We start from the raw sequence: 23133 nt of genomic DNA, 5'->3' as shown, positions 1-23133 counted from the left end.
TTCTAGTCTTTTGAGGTGTATACTTGCACACCTTTAATACCCAAGGAAACAGGTATAATGGACGACAGTGGGACTCCAAAGTTTTGTGACCATTAACAACCCATCAACCCTCAGAGTGTATGCAAATTTTAAAGTCGCCATGACAACCTGACAACAACATGGCCCTTTCAGCACTAAGACATAGTGTAGCAGGGCTACAAATAGGCCATGGCCTTCTGTCAGGAGGAGGCATAATTTCTGTGTCATTGTGATTGATACATTATTATCAAAATGCTACGAGAATGCGTTTTATTGGCCATCGTTTCCTGTGTCTGTCATTCAAGTATGCCAGTTCAGATATTGAAACTTTGTTGCAAAGTTCCACCGCACGGCCGGTTGTCTTCGTAATTTCCAGAACAAAGTCATATTATGGCAAATTTTTGTGCCCAGCCTGGTTTGACTGCATTTATCTAGCTCGTCCCAAAGTGACGGACGCATCTTTCAACCTTTCAGCTTGGTGAAAAACGCATTATTGATTCGCCAAAGGCCTGTGGATTCGCATATTTTTGCACAAGTGCTACATGGACATAGGAAAAAGTTCGACTCACCCTAGCCCTCTCGATTGTTGAATAAAACCACGGTCCATGAGTTCTCGAAAACTGTAGTGTAGCATTCCAAAGTCTTTCACCCTGTTTTTTTCAAAGTTTGGAGAAGGGCGGCATTTCCATCTGAACGATTGAACGACGTGAAACGCAAAATTCTATCGCATATCTTCCGGCAATATGTACAGTACCGTCAGTAGAAATACTGTATACGCTGCAGTGCTGAGTTACGTAAGCTTATAAGCTTATACTCCACAAAATGGCTACAGGCGGCGTGAACTTTCTGAAAGGATTTCCTAAACATCCTCTTGGGTACCTTAGACACTCACATGTGATATCCTGAAAAGTATTCTCTGCAGTAATTCCAGTTTCTGTCAACATTCCAACGACACGATAGCGCGAGATCGGAGACGTTCTAATGTCACACCACGCACTCCCAATAGCGCATGCTCTGGGATTCGCGTCGCGTTCTTGAAGGGCGCGCGCGTGTTCCGACAGAGAAGAACGCGAATCGCAGGGTCTCTGCCAGATTACACTGCCAGGGCGAAACATGCGAAATGCAGAAAATTGTTTATTCTGCAATGCCAATATGACGCTTACGAAGTAAGTCTGAATAAGTTCTAAATTATACAACAGAATGAATCCATTGTACATTGGTACATTGATACGTTTATGAAAGAATTAGTACAGGATACGTTATGTTAGAGTGGGGTGGGGGTGGGGAATATTCGTTCGGTGGTCGCAGCATAGCACTGCAGAGAGAGAGAGAGAGAGAGAGAGAGAGAAGAGAGAGAGAGAGAGGAGAGAGAGAGAGAGAGAGAGAGAGAGAGAGAGAGAGAGAGAGAGAGAGAGAGAGAGAGAGAGAGATTGTTAATTTATATCGGAAATCTTTTCATAGTCGTGACTTTTGATAGAAGAAAACTAAAAACAAAATTAAATTGAACCGATTGAACGTGTATCCGTAAAGTTCGCACAAAAGTTAAAAGTCTAGGCCTGCTGGTATCGCGTAAACTGCTTAGTGTCACTTTTCCGACAAGCATTTAATTACCCCTTGGCTTAATAATATCCCCCTCTCTCCGTACAGTATAATGCATAATTCTGCGCTGCACGTAAAACAATTGGAAGTCACCCCTCTTGACAAAATTAAAATATACAACACTTCTTTTTCAGAATTCCTACACAGCTTCAATGAACTGTTATTAGATTTCTATATAATACTTATAGCCCCTAAACTTGTAATAATAATAATAATAATAATAATAATAATATTGGGTTCTTATATAGCGCACATATCCACAAGTACATGTGATCAAGGCGCTTTTTACAATTATTATTACCCCTGGTCACTGGACCTAATATGATACCACTCAACTCCCCGGGGAGCAAACAACAGCTCACATGTGCAGCCAATAAGCGCAGCAGAGCTAAACACACACATTACAACCACTGTCCTACCAGGTACCCATCACTCCTGGGTGGGGAGAAGCAATGAGGAATAAAGTGCCTTGCCCAAGGACACAACACCACAGCCATGCCGGGGCTCGAACTCGCCATCCTTTGATCGTGAGTCCACTGCTCAAGCCACTGGCCCATGATGCCTCCGATTTGATTATTCTCCTTTAAGGCCTGCAAGACTTTCCAGTTACCTTCATTAAAACATTACAGGCTATTCACTACTGACTGCCAAGCTCGTGTCCTTGTCAATTATTTCCCTTCATAATTACACTATATATTATTCACTTTTCTGCAGGATGGCGATACAACATTGCACTATGCAGCAAGGGAGGGTGAAGAGAAGACGACCAAATTACTGCTGGAATACAAAGCTCCCATAGACATACAGAACCATGTAAGTGAATACGGTATCTATTCCCATGAAATAGTACAATGTGACACTATTAGGCTTCAGCTGAAACTTTAATCATTAAAATTATTAAATTTAGCAACAAGAAACCCGCTCTGAAACCAAGACACCCCGTCCCCATCGCAAACCACGGGACAATCCTCTTTGCTCATTCCCGTGATTTTGTGGGCGTACTCGTGTAGATGAAACTATAACGGGTTTGCAAAAACCGAGTAATGATTATATAACGAAACTCATAAATAGTGATAAGTATGATTTTAGCAATGTATTTGTTCAAATTGGTAAACACGATGGGTTGGCCAGGGACTTGATACCCGGGATCAAGTTAATACCATTCACCTTTGACATTCACGGGCGGGATCGAATGTTTATGTTTTTTGTAAATTACGGTCACGATTAGTGCGCACAGGAGGTTGTAAACAGTCCAATATGTTGACATGCAAACATCAGATTATGCGTAACTGAATATAAATGCTGGACCGATACACTAAGAAACAACGTTTCATGAAGCTCGCGATTGTTGTAGCAATAACAGGTGTACTTCAAAAGCAATGACAAAGGCACAGTCAATCCACGATGCCGCTGCAACTGACGTTATTACGTTCCGAATTAGGCTTACCTGGGGCCCAGGCGCGTGCTGCAACTGTTCAATTATTGCAGCTAAACGATAGCGTAGACGTCCTGCCATTGCCAAGATACTTTGCTATCTCCGATCGCTTCTTCTACAGAACTACTAAAAACCCTCTGAGTTCGCCAAGAAAAAATAATTACGGTTTGAAATCGTTGAAATAATCGGAAATTAACATCGTGGTGCATTAATCTATATTTATAAAAATAATAAACTGAGACATCACTGATCATGAGTGAACTGAATTAAACGTACATTGACACTATCCTATTTTTTAACAACCAGCTTTCTTTCAGTCTTGATATTGTCTGTTTCTAAAGAAGTGCGACAGATTTGTACACTGAGCAGCTCACCCGGCCCAAGAGATATCCCCTACCGCCATAAAAACCATATGCACTCACAAAATGGGCAAAATTATGAAATGCATTTGTAATCATTTACGTCAAATCGCTTAGCAGCAGAAGCTAATCTATTTGTTTTTTTGGGTTTTTTCATATCGTGCATCATTTTACTGAGTGTAAAATTGGGATTTATTCTCTAAGTTTAATCAGCGACACATGATGTGGTGAACAATGCATCTAGTTTAGAGGCTGTTTAGCAATGACATCAGGATTACCCGCCTAAAACAGTATTTTGTTACCTTAACGCTGGTACCCGGAGCCACATGCACATGTCCCCACGTGTCCAAATTCACCTTCTATAGCCAAGATGTTAAACTAATAATTTACATTGCTAAATGAATGAAAACCATGACTCTATTCTATCACCATTCCATTGACTTTTATGTTAGTTCGTGGAAGACATTATTTATTTGTCTGAACTTCCATCGCTCTATAAAACTCAGATAATTTGTGAAATAGTTTGTAATCTTTGCTTTGCTGATGTTATCTTATTTTGAAGATGTAAAAGTGTTTCCTTCTTTCAGTTCATGCATTCGACGTAGAATAATCTTTATTGTCATATGTATTTTCGTCGTCCCAGAATCATAATAAATATCTTCCATAGAACGTTTATCTGTCCTTGACAACAAAGTACATATATATAAATGAAACCGTCGAAATGATATGAATTTACGTTTATTCACATTAATCGTCCAAAAAAAGGACAATATCATTCAGCTAAAAGCTTCATCAACCAAAGGTCAAGAAAAGATGTTTCTGTTGAAAACGCATATACGGAAGCTTTATTTATTCATCATATACAAAGTATAATCCACGACACGTAATTCACACTAAGCTCATACGTTCTTTGAGAATAAGTTTATTCTTTTTGTTGCAAGGCGCCCTGACCGATAAAGCTTGCTATCGCAACTTTCGAATAAACAAGTCCCGATGCAGTAGCTACAAACGCTAAGCACAGTATGTACAGCTATCGAGAAGTCGATTATGCAGTTGGTACTGTAATAGAAGGAAAGGTATGACGCGATGTTTGTCACAGGTACCGCATAACAAATTCAATGTACAGTAAGAAGTAAATGACATCAATCAATCGTTCAATCCTCCCAAAGATTCGATAACTAAATTTGATAGCTTATAACCCAAAAGTAGCTTTTCCCTTCTCTAGACAGCTGCCACACATAAACAGAGCACTAATTTCGGAGTCCACTGCGGAATTGCTAGAATTTGACAAGAATTCGTTACCTTTGGTCATCGCAACTGTGAAAGAGAAATTGAAATATTTTCATTCAATATATTGAGTAACTCATTCGTGGTTCTGCAACTATAGCAGTAACCTGAGATATCCGAGGTCAATTCGCCTCGTCAATAAAAATTATGATGCATTTTTAAATACCACTTCAGTTCCTAAAGCACGTATGCCAAAGTATTAACAATCACAGCAGTAAGCGCTTAAATGATCTTTAAAAAATGCACTCTTGTTCTCAATGTGAGTTTCTTGGGCGTTGCAAGGTCTGTGTTGACGCTTTGCAAATACAGGGCATTAGCCCGAGGAAACCATGTGCGTCCACACGCTTTGTTTTGAAAGTGACACCGACCTAAACGCCCTCTACAGTTATATTAGGCATCACGGCAACACAACATAAATGACTTATGGAGTTATCGCCGGTCGATCGCCCAGGATTTCACAAATTCATCAGAGAAAAGTATGGTCTTCCTTCCTGGTTCGCTTATGTTATTGTGGTCGATTATACCTTCGAATGTTGACTTCCTGGTTTTTATTTTTCAGAGACACGGCATCTCTTAAATCCTTTGACTGTCTGGGGGTGTACTCTTTCTCTTGTCGTATGGGTGTGCTGCCCGATTTGGAAACATTTTCCACGAATATTCCAAACATACTACTCATTGTTACGGATTTTCCTTGACAATGTCTTGAAATAATCATCTCTATTTTTCTGCATGTGGACAACCTTGTCCTAATGAACGGGACCTTTTCTTTGTTATCTGTTTAAGGTTTTGACGATGAAAAATCAATGCATGTTTCGGTTTTTTGTGAAAATTGACCATTCGGGGGGCATGCCTGTACTCCTTTTCTATGGGAGTATCCCTAGGGGCTTGGCTGCTGTATGTTTCGTCTGCTACTGTTCAATAAACTGCATCTTTTCTGGAAGCGACGTTTATCAATTTCTAGATGTTCTCTTCTCGCCTTACAGCAAGCAAAAGCGCTACTTCTTCTTTGTATCAATTATTACCACGTTCGGCTGCATACTAGTAGGACACATTTGTCATGGTTAAACTCAACGAAATCAGAACAAAGGCAATAGCTAACATCGAAAATATGCCCAAAACTCGCCACGCTTGGGCGTTTTTGCGACGTCGGTATTTTCAGATGCGTTCACACGCACTGCGAATGTTAAAGCCCGGGCGAAATGGACCGGGATCCGGATTAATGCCAAGTTTGGATGGGCGTTTTGGGGCATGGCTCTGCATAAATGAGTCTGTTGGTAATGGTTGCTATCGTTCGCATTATCTCCGTAATCTGTTTGCTTTCAACTCACGCTCTAACTATAAGCTTAGGTACAGCCTTCGCAATACGCGAAAGAAAAAAGAAAGAAGGAAAAAATATCAATTTCATAAAAACAGGAGCGTGCTGCGTTGATCTAATGAAGTTTTTGCTGAGTTGATTTAATGAAGTTTCGGGGTCATGTCATCGTTCGAGAATGATTCGGCTGCTGACCGCCATATCTACGTACGGAAATGGCGCAGTACGCTGTGGAAATAATCATCAAGAAAGTAATAAACATAAACATTAAAAATAATCCGAGGCTGGCAATTTGGTATGTTGAAATCACGAATTACCGATCTAAACATTGACTGAGAAACATGGTCAGGAAAATGGTAGGAAATAGGTGAACGACGTGACGTCATGGCCGATTGCTAAAAATAAAAAAATAAGTTCACTACATCACGGAAGGATCGAGATTTTCATGAATCTCGCGTACCATGATATCTGTAAGCGATCGAGGTCGGCTTGTCGGTTGCTCTGAGAGTGACCCCAGACAACTAATCACGAGTTATGTTTATTTCGGGGCAATGGGATGAACCATGGACTGGGTTAATAGATATCTTCGTTATTGAAGAAATTTAAGTCCAACCTTTGTCGATATCATATGGCGATGTAGTGCCAACTCAATGAACCGATCTCGGACACACGTATCAACAGGCTATAAGCCTTTCGAAGAAGATCGGGTGATGACGCGTCGACGCTCACTTGCTCAGCTTGAACTGACAAATACTGTTTTAATGTCTTTACAAGCTTTGTTTCATTCTCATAACAGAAGTCCAAACGTTACTGGGGCAACCGGTATGTCAAAACTTCACCAACCCTCCGAACACGACATGTTATTGCCATGTGTGAGAACACGTGTACATGTACAAACCATATGGCCGTTTTCAGGGCTAGCATTTATATCAAAAGCGACTGTAGCATTCCGGTACTTTCGGCCGTAGATTTGGGGGGGGTGCTGTTTAAAAAGTGGCTCTCTTTGACTGACTTTAATCAAATTGATCATGGAGGCTACCGCCATGCTTTAATATTTAGTTGTTTTCGATGTCATTGTAAACTATGGACTCTGCCTGCAGTTCTGTAAAATACAGTGTACGCACTTTTCGCAAGGATACATCATACCTGTACTGACTCATCTCTTGCTAAGTCACGACCGAAAATGGCTCACTTTCGCGATGTCTGTGCATCATAAATGCTTGTTAGTAAAATAGTTTATGACAACCACGAAGTTTTCATCCTGTGTGCACGCCAATATCCATGTAACTCTAAGCGTACACATGGTTTGTTTACATCGTAATTATTCTCGTATGCACAGCAAATTTTTGACCAGTTTACACCTCTGCGCGCCACTGAATGATTGACAATTGTTTGAATCGCGGAACGACTGTTCCCTGGTGGCTATTTCCTTCGTTACAAAAGTGATTTTTCCCCTAATCGTCTTAATTTTAAAAAACTTTGTGAAACTTTGCGGATACCTGTATGGCCTACGTGTTTATGAAACAGTCTATGTTTATGGTATGCCAATAATATATGTTTGAGAATCGTTTAGGCCGATTTTCACGGAGCGGTCTACCTTGCTGTTGCTAGTTGTCACTCAAGGGGCCGACTTGCAGCGATTTCGAAGCTGTATCCTATTGGTTGGCTTAATCTTACCAATATAATTAAAACAATACAAATAAACTCCCTAAGTTGCTGTGAATAGTGACAATCGACCAATCAGATATAACCTTGCAAACACGCTGCGAGTCAGCCGCACTCAAGTGCCATTATGACTTTTCGATGAGTAAGGGGTCTTTTATACCCCGCACACCGGAAAAGTCCCAGCTCGGACCATAGACTCTCGAGAAAGGTCCACCGCGACTCCTTCCTAAATTAACGCTGGCCGTGGGGCTGAGGGAACTGTTCTCACGTTTTTTAAAGTCAGACTCTGATCAGGGGCGGTGATGGCCATGGGCCACTGAGAAAGCCAAAGCAGGGGTTACACGTGTATTTTTTAATACTGAGGGGATCCGATTAGTTGCTCTGTAAATATACTTATCAGCGATCTGAGCGATCTCACATTTACACGTTAATAAATAAGGTATAAATTTAGTTCGGAGCGAAGCACCCTCAACGGTAATCACTTGACCAGAGAACAATCACTAGATTTCAATGACGGACACAAACATCAGACAGCTGTTGTCTACGCTCTTTTTATTTTCAATTAACCTTGGCCAATCGAAACGCCTTCGGCGAAGACATTTACAACCAGAAGAGAATTTTGAGAATTTTGAAGGCCTCACCCTGCCTGATGTTGAAATCCATTTCATTTAGTAAACTTTTAAAATCAAGTAAGGAATAAGGCTATTGTTGAAATACTGATATGTCGATATGTACCTATCTTTTGGCCGCGAATTGTCACTGAGCGGACATCATTACAACCAAAGTGTTCGCTGCCATAAACTGGTTGCAGAGGCCATGCACCGTCTCCGTTTTAATGAGTTCTTTGACAGCTTGAATGAAGAGGAACATTTACCAGTCATCGCCAGCCTTCTTGATCTTCGTGACAGCTATCCCATTCGTTCATTGATGCAGTGAATACTGAAGAAATGAAGCAGTTACAACAGAAATACACAGACCATATAGAGAGGTGCTGTGAAAGCAATGTCAATTATGCTTTCTGGAGTTCGTATTTGAACATGGTACAGCTACAACTCCTATTCATCAGAGGTACACGTGAGGGGGACTGGCATTAACATCGAGCTGCTATACGACAGATGTTACCATGGTACTTTGCCTATGGGAAGGTCAATTATTCACGTTATCTTCCAGTCTATCTGCAGGAAATGTTAGCTCTGCCACAAGCACATCCTGATGTATATGATAAATTTTGTGAAGTGAAATTGCTGTACAGCGATCATGTGATCATCATTTTCAATGACAGCATGTGATCAAGTCATCGAACAGACTTTCAATCTTGAATCCAAGACAAAAGGTGGTCTGGTTGGTTTCACACGAAACAAGGGTGCACTCAACTGATGGATTCTCAGTCATCCAGCACGTTCAGCTATTGCAACAGGTTGCTTCACCAAGCTGGTAAGACAGACAAGCAGTCAGAAAATAAAGACCTGACACAAGCCAGGATGAAGAGAGATGAATCTTATTTGCAAGAAGTAATGTCAACCTTGCTGTCAGTTGGGTCACCGTTCACCAGTGATAAAGATAGTCAACTAGTTCATCTTACAGCTGGTGCCCTAGCTAGTGAAGAGATCACATCAGATCTTACCAATGCATATTCAAGAGGCGAAGAGGCCTACCTACAGTTTGAGAGTGAGCGTCTTACACAAGGAGTCAAAGATTTGTTTGACAAAATGTCCGTGGTACGAGGGAAGACGTTTGCAGATATATCCAAGAAACCAAAGTCAAAAGTAACCATGAACTGCTTGTCACTGAAAGAAAATGAAAATCTTCTCTCCCACTAGGCCCTGTTCCAGCAATGTTGGCCAACTTCGATGAGACAATGACGAAGACAAATAAAGCTGTTCTTGCTCATCATCTGGAGGCAACATTTCCAGAAGCTATTGTTGACCTCAGTTTCAAAAGCGACTGTCATTATTGTTGATGCTATGGCGATGATTCAAATACAAAGTAAAATACCAGCTGCATTTGGAGAATTTGCATCCAGCATATTTTACCAGCTGAGAGCAATCGCCGCTAAGTATGATGCCACAAGAATTGACTTTGTCATCGATCAGTACAGAGAACAGTCCATAAAAGATGCAGAGAGAAAACGTAGGGCAACGACAGGTACCCTTACTGAGATCAGGATCACAAGACCAACTCTAAATATGCCAAGGCAGTTCAGAAAGTATCTTGCCTCTGGTAAGAATAAGGAATCTCTCCTACTCTTTCTGTTTGAATCATGGAAAGAATATGAATCAGAATGCCTGCAGGGTATCACCATGTATGTTACCAATGGCGAGTTATGCTACAGGTTGCAATCTGCAGACGGTGTTATGGACGTAACCGAGGTACCTGAATTACAGTGTGACCATGAAGAGGCTGACACAAGACTACTACTTCATGCTCAACATGCATCATACTTCGGGGAAGCAGACAACATTGTCATTCGCAGTCCTGATACAGATGTCTTAATGTTAGCTGTGAGTTGTGCTCATCAATTACAGGGCCAGCTGTTCCTTCATCAAACCAGCAACAATGGTAAAATCCTCTATGTAAATAAGATATCAGAGTCTTTGGGAGACAAGACTGCCTGGCTCTCCTCAGCCTTCATGTGTTCTCTGGCTGTGATAGCGTGAGTGCTTTCAAAGGCAAAGGCAAGAAGAAGATGATAAAAATGCTTCTTGGAAGTGATACCTACACTGGTACATGCCATGACCTGGGAATGTCATGGACATTGTCTGATACCCTGATGACACAAATAGAGTCCTTTGTCTGTAATTTGTTTGGACAAAGCCGATGCAGTAATGTGAATGAAGCAAAGTACAACTGCTTTCGTCTTGGCCTACACAATGATGGTGCCCTCCCTCCAAACAAAGACAGCCTGAAATTGCATACACAGCGTGCAAAACTACCAAAAAGCAATCTGTAGGCGATGTTTGCAAGCCAAAATGGATGCACCAAGCCCACATGGACATGGATGGATACTGCAAGACGCAGAGCTATCAATCCAGTGGATGACACTTCCCCCCTGCACCAGATTCTATCATCAATTTTGTAAGCTGTAAATGCAAGAAGTCTGGATGCTCATCAAGATGTTCATGTAGAGAAGTGGAATTGCTTTGCACTGAGTTGTGTCAGTGTGTTTCCTGTACAAACACAACAAACATTGATGAAAGTGAACTAGCAGATGAAGAGAATGATAGCTCCTCAGACATAGAAAGTGACATTGAATAAATAATTAACTGTAAGGAAGACATCGACAAAATCAAACATTCAATCATAGTGATCGCAATGCAGATAACACTCACTGACAATAGAGAATTATGGACACTTGTGTCTTTCAAATGAAGGGAGATTTCAAATTGAAATGTATTTCCACTGATTGTTTCATCTGACAAAAAACATAGAATAAAAACCCAGAGTGAAGACTTACATTTGTGGTCATTTCTCCCGTGTAAATTGAAACTTCCAGGCAATTTTTACCATATACTCTCAAATAGTTGAGTAATCAAGGTTAGGAATACGATAAGCATGGACCCTAGGGATTTCTCCATATTTGGTAAGAGTTAATTAAAAAAAGGTAATTAGCCATATGAAAGTAACACCAACCACTGTTTTTTCAAGAAGGAATAATACAACACATCACACCTTATCATGTAGGATCAGCAACCGTTTCAACAAAATCAAACGAAATGCCCGGTCGATACATCTTCTTTTTTAGTGTGAAAAGTTAAAGAAATTGCAGTTTTGGTTAAAAAATATTTGTTAGACATTTTCAAGAAATGTTTGTGGATCTCATGTGGGAAAATTGGAGATGAAAAGGGAATAGTTTCATGGTTTTGAACATACAGTAAACTAATAAACACATCATCTCTCTTTTTCACAAAAAAAAATGAAAATGTGTGTTGTTGGTAAAAAAGTGCTTTTTTCATGTTTTTCGATGAAATAACAGTTGTTCTCAGTTTTTCTTATAATTATTTTGGTACACTCAACAATAACTATCATGAACAGAGTAACAACATACTTTTCATCATTTTCACTTAAAATTACAAAAAAAAACCCAAAAATCTAATGAATGTGCAAGATTTTGCAATGGAAAATTGTGATTTCCATACAAGCATATTGTCACGTAGCTTGGCTGATATAGCAGTAGACGTATAAGAGACGGCACGATACACCGAAATATATTCTAAGTCGTAGCACTTTATTCAGCTGAGTAACGTAAGGTTACACGGTAAAACTTCTATGTCTCACACTAGTCTAGTACCTAGGCGTCTGTCTCGGTCAACGTCGTCTCGAGCGTCGCAACAGGTTCTGGACGACTTCTAAACAGGCTCTACTTTTACACACTAAAATGCAGAGTTTATATTGGGTGAATATCTGGCTTTGTCATGACTTTGGCATGCGTCTATAATGAGGAACGTCACTCAAATCTAAGTACAAGGTTAACAGGATGGAAGTATCTCTCAACGCCGAGCATGGCTGAGACTATCTGTCAACATAGCGTCCGGTCAACGTTAATGACTTAAACAGTTGTCAAAACAATACGTTCACTAAGAGAGGAGGACTCTCCTTCAGAGGTCACGAAAATAAACAAGGGAATCGTTCTCACGATGCACCACGTGCAGAAGGGGTTACTATAGGTCACTGTCGGTCATTCATTGTCAGTCATACAAACTAAATTCAAGTCATAAAATATCATATAATATTAACTATCGAGTGGCTACGTCACACCTCCCAACCAAGATCGAAAGGCGTCCTCGCTCGATCTACAAATCAAAAATTAACAAAACAATAAAACAAAACAAAACAAAACAAAATCAACAAAGTCCAAAATCATAAGAATACAACAGAAAGTAATCAATGAAAACAAGTGTTACAAAACACTGTGAACTAGAGTTCACTGAAGTTGCAATCATTTCTCAGAGTTCGTAAGAGTTCGATGTATATTCAAATTCAATATCACAGAGTCTGTTCGTTAAGAATAATTACAGAGTCATTGATGATGTTTTCAGTGTAATTATCTCTCATACATACGTGGATTATATTCGCTTCTATCAGTCCACTGGCAAGCAGGTATTTACATAATAAGGGCAGTGCGTTAAGTCGGCAAATACTCGTATTGTCACTACAATATTAACACATGTCTTTATCTTCGTCAATGTCCGTAAAAACGTCGTATTTCACACACAGCTCATCCAGCTGTCCTGTCTGCTCGGCAGACACATCTGTCGTCTCGCACAGATTCACGCGGCTCCTCGAATAACCTTTCGGGCAACACCTCATCCGGGCCGGTTGCCAGTAATTCGCCTGGGTCGCAATTTCATCGGTCCTCGTCAAGGCACGTCTGCCTAGAACCAGCATTCACTGGGTGATCATCATCATTATTACACACATCGTCATTTCCAGCACCCAAATTCGATACACATACAATAACATCATCGTCGTCAGAAAATTCAAAACACATCTCCTCGGCATTACAAATTACCTTCGGGTCAACGCCTCCTGTGGCCGGTTGCAGACCGGAACGTGGGCTGATGATCGTCTCCGCGCGCTGGAATCATCACCCGGTTACTACTGCTACTGTCGTCTACTGCTACACGCGCCATAGTCGTCGTCGTCAGTAACAATGTGAATTATATCAACAGTTCGTTTACAGGTTCAAATTCACATGCCTCTTCGTAATATCCACAAATTCTCAGATCGTTAAATGTCCGTATTTCTGCTGCCATGAAATCATATCAGTTGTCATTTCCATCTAGTCAATGTTCTCATTCATCAAAAGATTCCATCCATTACAAAAGTTCAATCTGATCTCTGTCTTCGGGAATAGCACATAACAAACGGTAGAACAGCGAACAGCATACATACCGATGAAGCAATAACGGCGAAGGCTTCTGGCTTGAGTCGATCCCTTCCGCTGCTAACCAAATATGTCACGTAGCGTGGCTTGATATAGCAGTAGACGTATAAGAGACGGCACGATACACCGAAATATATTCTAAGTCGTAGCACTTTATTCAGCTGAGTAACGTAAGGTTACACGGTAAAACTTCTATGTCTCACACTAGTCTAGTACTTAGGCGTCTGTCTCGGTCAACGTCGTCTCGAGCGTCGCAACAGGTTCTGAACGGCTTCTAAACAGGCTCTACTTTAACACACTAAAATGCAGAGTTTATATTGGGTGAATATCTGACTTTGTCATGACTTTGGTATGCGTCTATAATGAGGAACGTCACTCAAATCTAAGTACAAGGTTAACAGGATGGAAGTATCTCTCAACGCCGAGCATGGCTGAGACTATCTGTCAACATAGCGTCCGGTCAACGTTAATGACTTAAACAGTTGTCAAAACAATACGTTCACTAAGAGAGGATGGACTCTCCTTCAGAGGTCACGAAAATAAACAAGGGAATCGTTCTCACGATGCACCACGTGCAGAAGGGGTTACTATAGGTCACTGTCGGTCATTCATTGTCAGTCATACAAACTAAATTCAAGTCATAAAATATCATATAATATTAACTATCGAGTGGCTACATCACAATATTGTAAACTGTCTTTTCACATAATATCAATATCCACAAACGTATGGGTAAAAAAAATCAACTTCAAGAGCTTTTTCTAGGGCTCGGCCCACAGACTAGATGTATCCCCTCCCGTCCCATGGACCCTAGCAAACGTTGTACTTCATAGTGTACTCGCCTTCGCCTCGAACATTTTATTGTGCAATATTTGCTTTCTTCCATGAAGACCCGGGAATTTAGGCAACATTGCGAAAGGCCAGTACTGGAGTAATGTTGCATAATTATCTACACTGACAGCGTTGGAGACACCGCCCTCTACTGGTCATGTTTATTTGTGCAATACTTACATTTGACGCGAGAAGTCGTGGGCAGCTGTCTCGGTTTCTTCCCCACCCTGCCCTACCTGAGTTAAGAATGTGGGTGCATTTTTTTAATTATTAGTTCAACAACCAAGTTAGACCTATGCATCTATTGGTTTTAAGCATAACATGATCATGTCTTCTGCATGTCACATAAAAATGTACAGTATTTGCGAGCCTTCTCTACTTTGTACGTTAGCTTTTCTACAGTATTTATTCTTCTCCTTTAAGGCCCACAAGACTTTTTAGTTACCTTCAGTAAAACATTACAGGCTCTTGCCTACTGACTGCCAAAGTCGTGTCCTTTTCAGTTATTTCACTTCATAATTAAACTATATATTATTCACTTTTCTGCAGGATGGCGACACACCATTGCACTATGCAGCACGGAGGGTGAAGAGAAGACGATCACATTACTGCTGGAATACAAAGCTTCCGTAGAAATACAGAACCATGTAAGTAAATACGGTATCTCTTCCCATGAAATAGTACAATGAGACATTACTAAACTTCAACTGAAATTTTAGTCATTAAAATCATAAAATTAAGCAACAAGAAACCCGTCCTGAAACCAAGACATCCTGTCTCCATCGCAAACCACCGGGAGGGACCTCATCGCGCATTCCCGTGTTTTCGTAGGCGTACTGGTGTAGTTGAAACCATAACGGGTTTGCAAAAGACGAGTAATGATTATATAACGAAACTCATAGATGTTGATAAGTATGATTTTAGCAATGTACTTTTTTCAATGTAGTAAACACGATGGGGAGGCCAGGGACTTGATACCTGGGGTCAAGTTCATCCCGTTCACCTTTGACATTCAAGGGCGACATTGAATGTTTATGTCTGTATAAATTACGGCTACGATTAGTGTGCACAGGAGATTGTAACCTGGCAATGTGTTGACATGCAAACAACAGATTATATGTAACTGAATATAACGGCTACACCAGTAAACTGAGAAACAACGTTTCATGAAGTCCGCGATGGTTGTAGCAATAACAGGTGTACTTCAACAGCAATGACAAAGGTACAGTCCATCCACGACGCCTCTGCAACTGACGCTATTACGTTCCGAATAAGGCTTACCCGCTGATGCATAAACCCTCTTTCTCTCTCTCTCTCTCTCTCTCTCTCTCTCTCTCTCTCTCTCTCTCTCTCTCTCTCTCTCTCTCTCTCTCTCTCTCTCTCCAAAGTCTTGCCATTCGATGTTTTATTATGCCGACATTTATTTAACGATTAGGATCACCGCTCAATGTTGATGTCGATTTCGATTTACGAAGTTTACCGGATTAATTTCATAACATGAAACATGTCACGGCCTGGAGCTAGTTATCACCATCGAAGTCTGTAACGGTTTTGCTTCCGAATGGACGTATTTAAATGCACAGGTGACTTCGTGCGTAAAATATTGAATGGCAATATGAATTTCACCGTTAAGAAAGTCTATGACTTTCAAACTATTCGTACAAATAACAATAAACATGGCGGAGCAATGATTTCTTGCGACCGCTGGTGAAAGTGACTCGCAGAAATTTTCCAACCTGGGTCAGCTTCGGCCCATGTGCTGGGTTATGTACATGTAAATTAAAAAGAAAAGTTTAGTATTCTCTGTGAATAGATAATCCTTTCGGACACGAACGATTCAGATATCTGAACCATAAAATTAGCTACGCGGCTCGAAAATTATCCTCCGAAACAGGACAGGAGTATCGGTCAAAGTTGGATTTCACATGGTAGCTATGGAAACACGGGTTTCATTCTCAGAAAGTATGCAATGTACTGCGCACTGCTGATGCTCCCTTGATTGGTGGATTGTTGCCGTCCGTCTCACCGCTAGACAACGGCAATTGCCTAACAATCACAGGATTCGGTCATGTGTGTCTTCAAATTCTGATACATTAATTCTACCAATCATCAACCACGGAACACATCAAAGAACAACGGTCACGGATACGGTTCAAGGAAACACAAACATTGTCGCAGAATTGTTTTGACTAATTTTAAGGAGAATATGGATGATCTGCGTATGGTCGCACACCGAACCGACAAGTGTACGCTTAGATAAAAATATTGTATCCGCAAAGTTTTGTTTTATTAAACTAACTGAGTCATCAACTTTGTTATCGCCTGAACTACCCCGCTTTTTGTTTTTGTTTTTTTTTTGTTTTGGTTTGTTTTTTGTTTTTTTGTTTTGGTTTTTTGTTGTTGTTTTTTTTTTGGGGGGAGACTATAACATGAATAAGTTTATCTCCCCAATGCGTAGAGTACGGCTGTTCATCCAATATATTTATTCGCAGTTTCGTAAAATATCTCGTCAAATAAGATTATGTGCTTTTGCGAACGGGCCAAGCATTTGTATGTTGGTCAGAAACTAATGACAATATAGGTTAGGATATTACATCTGTCAAATTAGGCAGAGTATTGAAGATGAAATTACTTTCATCGATCGATAAAGAAGAGAAAGAATGGGTCAGTGAATATCGAATCATAGATGGGAGAATCGAGACAGTCCACTGCCTATTGATTGACTAACGCTGCCAGAAAGGAACTTTATTCAACTTTGAAAAAAGTCACCGCCTTTCCATAGCAATTTAGCAACACAGAATGTCGGTTAGATACCGTTCTTTTTTCTAAAACGGCTCGACGATAATAATAATACTTTTAACGACAGCAAGCAACTAAAAGTACTTGAATATGAACTTTAAATGACAGTTCTGTGGAAGAAACGATCGGAAAAAAAGCGGCGTGTCTTGGTACGTCTATGCAGAACGCGCTATGGCTCGAGGAAAATACTACAAGCGGGCACAAGCGCTCAAGCCGGGTAGTCAGCTAAATAGATCGCTTTTCAACACTCTCTGTCGATCCTGTCGTCGATATGCCCGCCAATGCAACCTAAAGGAGTGTTTAGGTTGCAGTGGTGAGTATATCGACTACGGGATCGATAGTTCGAGCCGAAAATAGATCTATTTAGCAGACTACCCAGCTAAAGAGCGCCTGTGCTTGATGGTCTGCCCTTTTAACAACACTTCCTGGACGTACGAGTTCCCCAGTCACCTGTCTTGCAAATTTTAGAGTTCACCCTGTACTCTGCTATGGTCTGTCAACCGTATTTTGTCTCAACTTTGCGATCGGCTCTTCATGAGCACGATAGTCTGTTAAAATTTATCTCTTCATCTGTTTTAATATCTGATTAAGTCAGCCAACAAACTTTTGGTAACTCTAGTATACTTAATTAAATCGTCAAAGATGCGTCACAATCACAAGTTTCAAGTGTAATTGTCTGCATTGTTTTACTGTCAGCGTGATCGATGGACATAGTAATGATGTCAAAATTCGTTATCCGATAGACGTCAAAAACACACTACACGTTTTGTCAATTTTTTGTGGCTATACATACGGTGACTGGCTATTGTTGTGCTAGATGTAGTAATCATTGGGTCACGCTCGCCTTACGCTCGCCTCATCTTCTCTGCCGACATCCGTATATACGGGTAGTTTTTTAATTAATTTAACTTCAAATGTTAGTCGTCAAGGGAGAATTCAGTAAACTGAATTAAACTTACATTGTCCCTGTCCATCCTGTTTTTAACAACCGCTTTCCTTTCAAACATGATATTGTATTTTTCTAAAGAAGTGCGACAGATATGTACACTGAGCAGGTCACCCGGCCAAAGAGATATCCCTTACCGCAACACATGCCATATGCACTCACAGAATGGGCAAAATTCGGAAATGCCTTTGTAAGCATTTACGTCAAATCGCTTAGAAGAAGTAGCAAATCTGTTCGCTTGTTTGTTTGTTTGTTTATTTGTTGGTTTGTTTGTTTTCCGTATCTTGAATTATTTTACTGAAAGTACAACTGGGCTTTATTCTCTACATTTAATCAGCGACACATTTTGTAGTGAACAATGCATCTAGTTTAGACGCTGTTGAGCAGCGTTACGGACACAATTTTACTGCAGGATTACTCCGCCTCAAACAGTAGATCGTTACCTTAACGCTGGTTCCCGGAGCTACATGTACATGTCCCCATGTGTCAAGTCTCGACTTTTATAGCCAACATGTTAGACTAATATATTATATTGCTAAATAAATGAAAACCATGGCTTACACTCTATTTAATCACCATTCAATTGACTTTTTATGTTATTCATGGAAGACATTTATTACTTATTTGTCTGAACTTCGATCGCTCTATAAGACTCAGGTAATTTGTGAAATAGAATTTAACCTTTGCTTTGCTGATGTTATCTTATTTTGAAACCCGTGAACTTAATGTTTTTCTGAAATTGTATTCACAGAAAAATATCTAGTTCAAAGACTTCAAAATTAACGAACATAAACAGGCTTTTGACTCGCTTACTAGCATTGCAATTTTTAGATAGACGTTATTGACAGTTACAACTTAGGCATATCGAGCAAGATATTGTATGTTATCGACAAAACGATGGACTACTCTCCCTAAGGTAGGTGACCTTTTGCCTTGCCTCGAGGCTGCACAGTCCATTGTTTGGGCCTTAATGTTAATATAAAATGCTACTCATATAATTTTCTCTCAAAGGATTCCATGCAAATGACAATCGTATGCTTCATGTTGGAGGAAAATACATTGAAAAACTAGAACGCTTATCATCATCGAACGGCGAATTTATGTATTTAAATCACTTTTATGCGGTTTATACATTTTATCATGATTTGTGTGTATATTTCTCGTTTGCAAGATATGTAATTTGGTCACTTTTGAACTCGACTTTTTTAAGTTGAAAACAGTTCCGGTTTACTTTCAATCAAGTGATGATTTATGCGTCCCGCGACGTTATAAACAAGTAACAATTCAATAACATGGAGTGCGTGATGTTCGATATACGCGGCATGCAATAATTGCGCAGTATGCCTTAGGGTTACTCTTGTTTCGTAAATACTATGTCTGTTGCTTGATCTTCTAATTTCATAAGACACGCTCGCTTTTACTTTAAATTTCTGTAGTATGCCTTAGGGTTACTCTTGTTTCGTAAATATGAGAGATCTGCTTTGTCAAATTATGGTAAACATGTTACTATAAGTATGTTGTTTGATCTGCTAATTTCATAAGATACGCTCGCTTTTTTTTAAATTTCTGTATTTAAATATCGTTCAAATATCGCATGACTGAAAGATATGAGAACATTCAATTGGTGAGTCTTCATTGCTAACTAGCATGGCTTTTAATGTTACTCTGTTAAACAATGTATTCCAATGGATTCTATACAAGACTTGTAGGGTTACACTTTCTCGGAGTCATGGCGTCGCCAATCACATATATAGTTTTTTTCCTCTTTGGCTTTGTATTTTAATTTTGTTTTCTCTGTGGGGGAGGGCGAATTCATGAACTGTACACTGATATATCTTGCAGTTGTGCAATGTCTTGGCACAGTTGTCTATGGTACAAGTAACAATATCGTGGACAGAGACTTATTCAAATTATAATATATAGAACATTTACAACTCATTCTTCCCTCCTGTTTTGCACAAGTGATATTTTGCAAGTTCATTAGGATTACAAAGTTCTGGATCGAAACAGTAACCCAGATTAGACGATGAAAACTCTTTAAGGTACAATGATTCAAGTAAGCTTACAGTCTTTACAATAACTCGAAACATTACTCAGTTCACTTTCACAATTTGTATGACATGATAATCGCTGCGTCTCCTCTGATAAAGTTCCGAACATATTAGTTTACCTTAAGCGTCGTTTCATTTTTGACCAAATCAACCACTGTGTCGGGTATTTACTTTATCATTGATTTATGTCAACTAGCATTGCTTCAAATTCATATTAACATGATCTGGTATCATTTAATGCATAGTCATCAAAAACGTTCAATGGTGCAACAGGTTGTGTCGCTACGCTGTCGAAGTTTTCTCGATTTTTCAGAAAATGTGCCAACCCTCAACTTCAAACTTAGAATATTTGATTGTGAAAATGTAAGAGTCGTCTTTAATCTGCCCTGAACTGTAAAGTTATCTAAGATTCCCTTCAATTCGATCATCTTTGTCGAATCGACCCATGAGTCCGGAGTCCAAATTTCAACATTTGAGTTAGGCGGGAACTCAATTATCCTATGTCATTTGCATTGTAATAAGAATGCCTAGACAAAGCAAGAAGGTTCGATCGGATGTGTACCTCAAAACTCAAAACGTTCAGTAAATGGCCCTGCTTGAAGAAATGGTTCCTGATATGAATTAAAGTTTTACCAGACGTCTCAACCGAAAAACATAACATCAACTTGGAATCCATTAATGCATTGAACAACCACGCCGAATTACGCATCAACCAAGCTAAATACCAATCTCTATCGACGCCATCACTATCTTTGACTTAATCTATCATGGATTTCATTACATATCTAATCAAGTCTCTCGTAAGCAGTTTAAGTAACAGTAACTCTGACGCAGAACCATCGGATGAAGATCTTGAATCTGTGTCCCTTTAGCGTCTACAATAGTGTAACCCTCAACCTTCAAAACAAGGCAAGAAAAAGCGCAAACCAAAGAAGAAGAGTACTGTGAAAACTCCATCTACGACTACCATGTCGTCTGATACTGAGATCCACTGCACTGAAAAATGCAGTTTTAATACATCTAGGAAAGGTGAGATGATTTGGTGCAGTCTGTTTCAAATAGTATCACCTAGGATGTCTGCACATTGTCGACGACGAATCCAGTCGCTACTTCTGGCCATGCAATCAATGTAGGAATATATCGCAGAATATTGCTTTGCTGATGAGTAAAATTTCTGATATTCAGGACAGAACAGCATACTTTAAAGAACTTTACTCAGCATCTCTACAAGAAAATATAACAATAAATGAAGAAATCATAATGCAACGGGAAGCTAATGCCGAACTGAAAGAACGCTTGCGAACAGCAACGATCCCGTCCAGTCCCCGACCGGTTAAGGACCCAAAACAACAACGACAACGGTGACAAAAACTAATGACCAAACTTGTCATACACATAACACGCGTATTTTGCACGATCAAGAGCAACAAGATTTACTTATAGGTGACCATCTACTTCGCTATATATATATATATATATATATATATATATAATATATATATATATATATATATATATATATATATATATATATATAATATATATATATATATCACCAAAGACTAGTGACAATGCAGTACACGCCATACCAGGTGGTACCGTCAAAGACATCACTTATCATTTATCATCTGTCAATCCTGAGGTCGAGTATAATGAAATACTTCTACAGGTCGGTACTAATGGCATCAAGAAGATGAATGCAACAGATAAAATCACAGCGGAATATTACAATTTGCTGTTAATTACAAAGGCTAAGTCGAATGACCGAGTGATTGTTTTGAGTATTCCACCGCGAAGAGACATTCCTTATATTCAACCTGAAATTGACGATCTGAACAAAGACCTTGCCGTCCTTTGTCAGCTTGAAGATGTTAACTTCATTCACAACGATAACATATTCAAATTTCATGACAACACCATCGATTCATCATCTCTTTATCGTGGTGGACTTCATCTAGGTGTAAAAGGCATTAAGGTGATGCTTGAAAACGCCCAACTTGGCCAGATGTTTATGGCTGCCAAATACAATCATCGGAGCAATGAATTTTCACTCGGTCAAAAACCACTCACTTATCGTACATCTCAGAAACCATCTGTTAGAAATCATTATTTTGGTAATCAGCATTCTGGTATTCGTCGTTGCTGGCAATTCTTCCGAGGCAATAATATCGAATATACTACCCAGAACAATAATTTCCATCAAAGCGTCAAAAGATGTTTCTAATGCGATATCCACGGGCATGTATCAACTCAATGTCCACGTAGATCGGAAATCGTTCAGCAACCTTAGTTTGACAGCCATGTGAAGTGTTACATTGTGGTGTATAAGGTCACGTAAGGAGAGTCTGCTGGCACGGTAAGCTGATTTCATGTTGAAACTGCGGCATTCCCGGACACAAATCCAAATAATGTACCAAAAACTAGGAGTCGGGCCAAGAAGGGCGCGCCGACCATCTTGCTACGGACAACTTGACTACCAAAACTTCACAGATATCAATCGACAAGCCAAATGATCCCCTCCATGAACTGAGAAGTTCCAAAGGTTTACGCATTTGCAATTGGAACATTCAACACCAAACTAACAAAGTAGATGAACTACAAGTTTTGTTTTCAAAATCAAATAAACTTGTTGATTTAGTTTTTTAAGTGAGACTTTTCTAAATAAAAGGTATCAAGACATTGATTTTTCTTTTCCTGGCTGTGAAATCTGCCGAAAAGATCGTTCCTTTGGAAAAAGTGGTGGTCTTCTCGTGTATGTATTTGCTGATATTTCCTTCGTACGTAGATCAGATCTTGAGTCTTGCAGTGTTGAAATAATTATTTTGATGATTGTTAAAAAAATGCTCGTCCGCTCGCTGTAGCTTGTGTTTATAGACCACCATCTTCTACCTCTTCCACAGATATGAAATCGAGTCCTTACTTGATTGTATTTACCTTGAAGGCATTG

The sequence above is a fragment of the Ptychodera flava genome, unplaced genomic scaffold (assembly GCF_041260155.1).
Source record: "Ptychodera flava strain L36383 unplaced genomic scaffold, AS_Pfla_20210202 Scaffold_36__1_contigs__length_1797346_pilon, whole genome shotgun sequence".
Taxonomy (NCBI): domain Eukaryota; kingdom Metazoa; phylum Hemichordata; class Enteropneusta; family Ptychoderidae; genus Ptychodera; species Ptychodera flava.
This window is presented reverse-complemented; position numbering follows the sequence as displayed.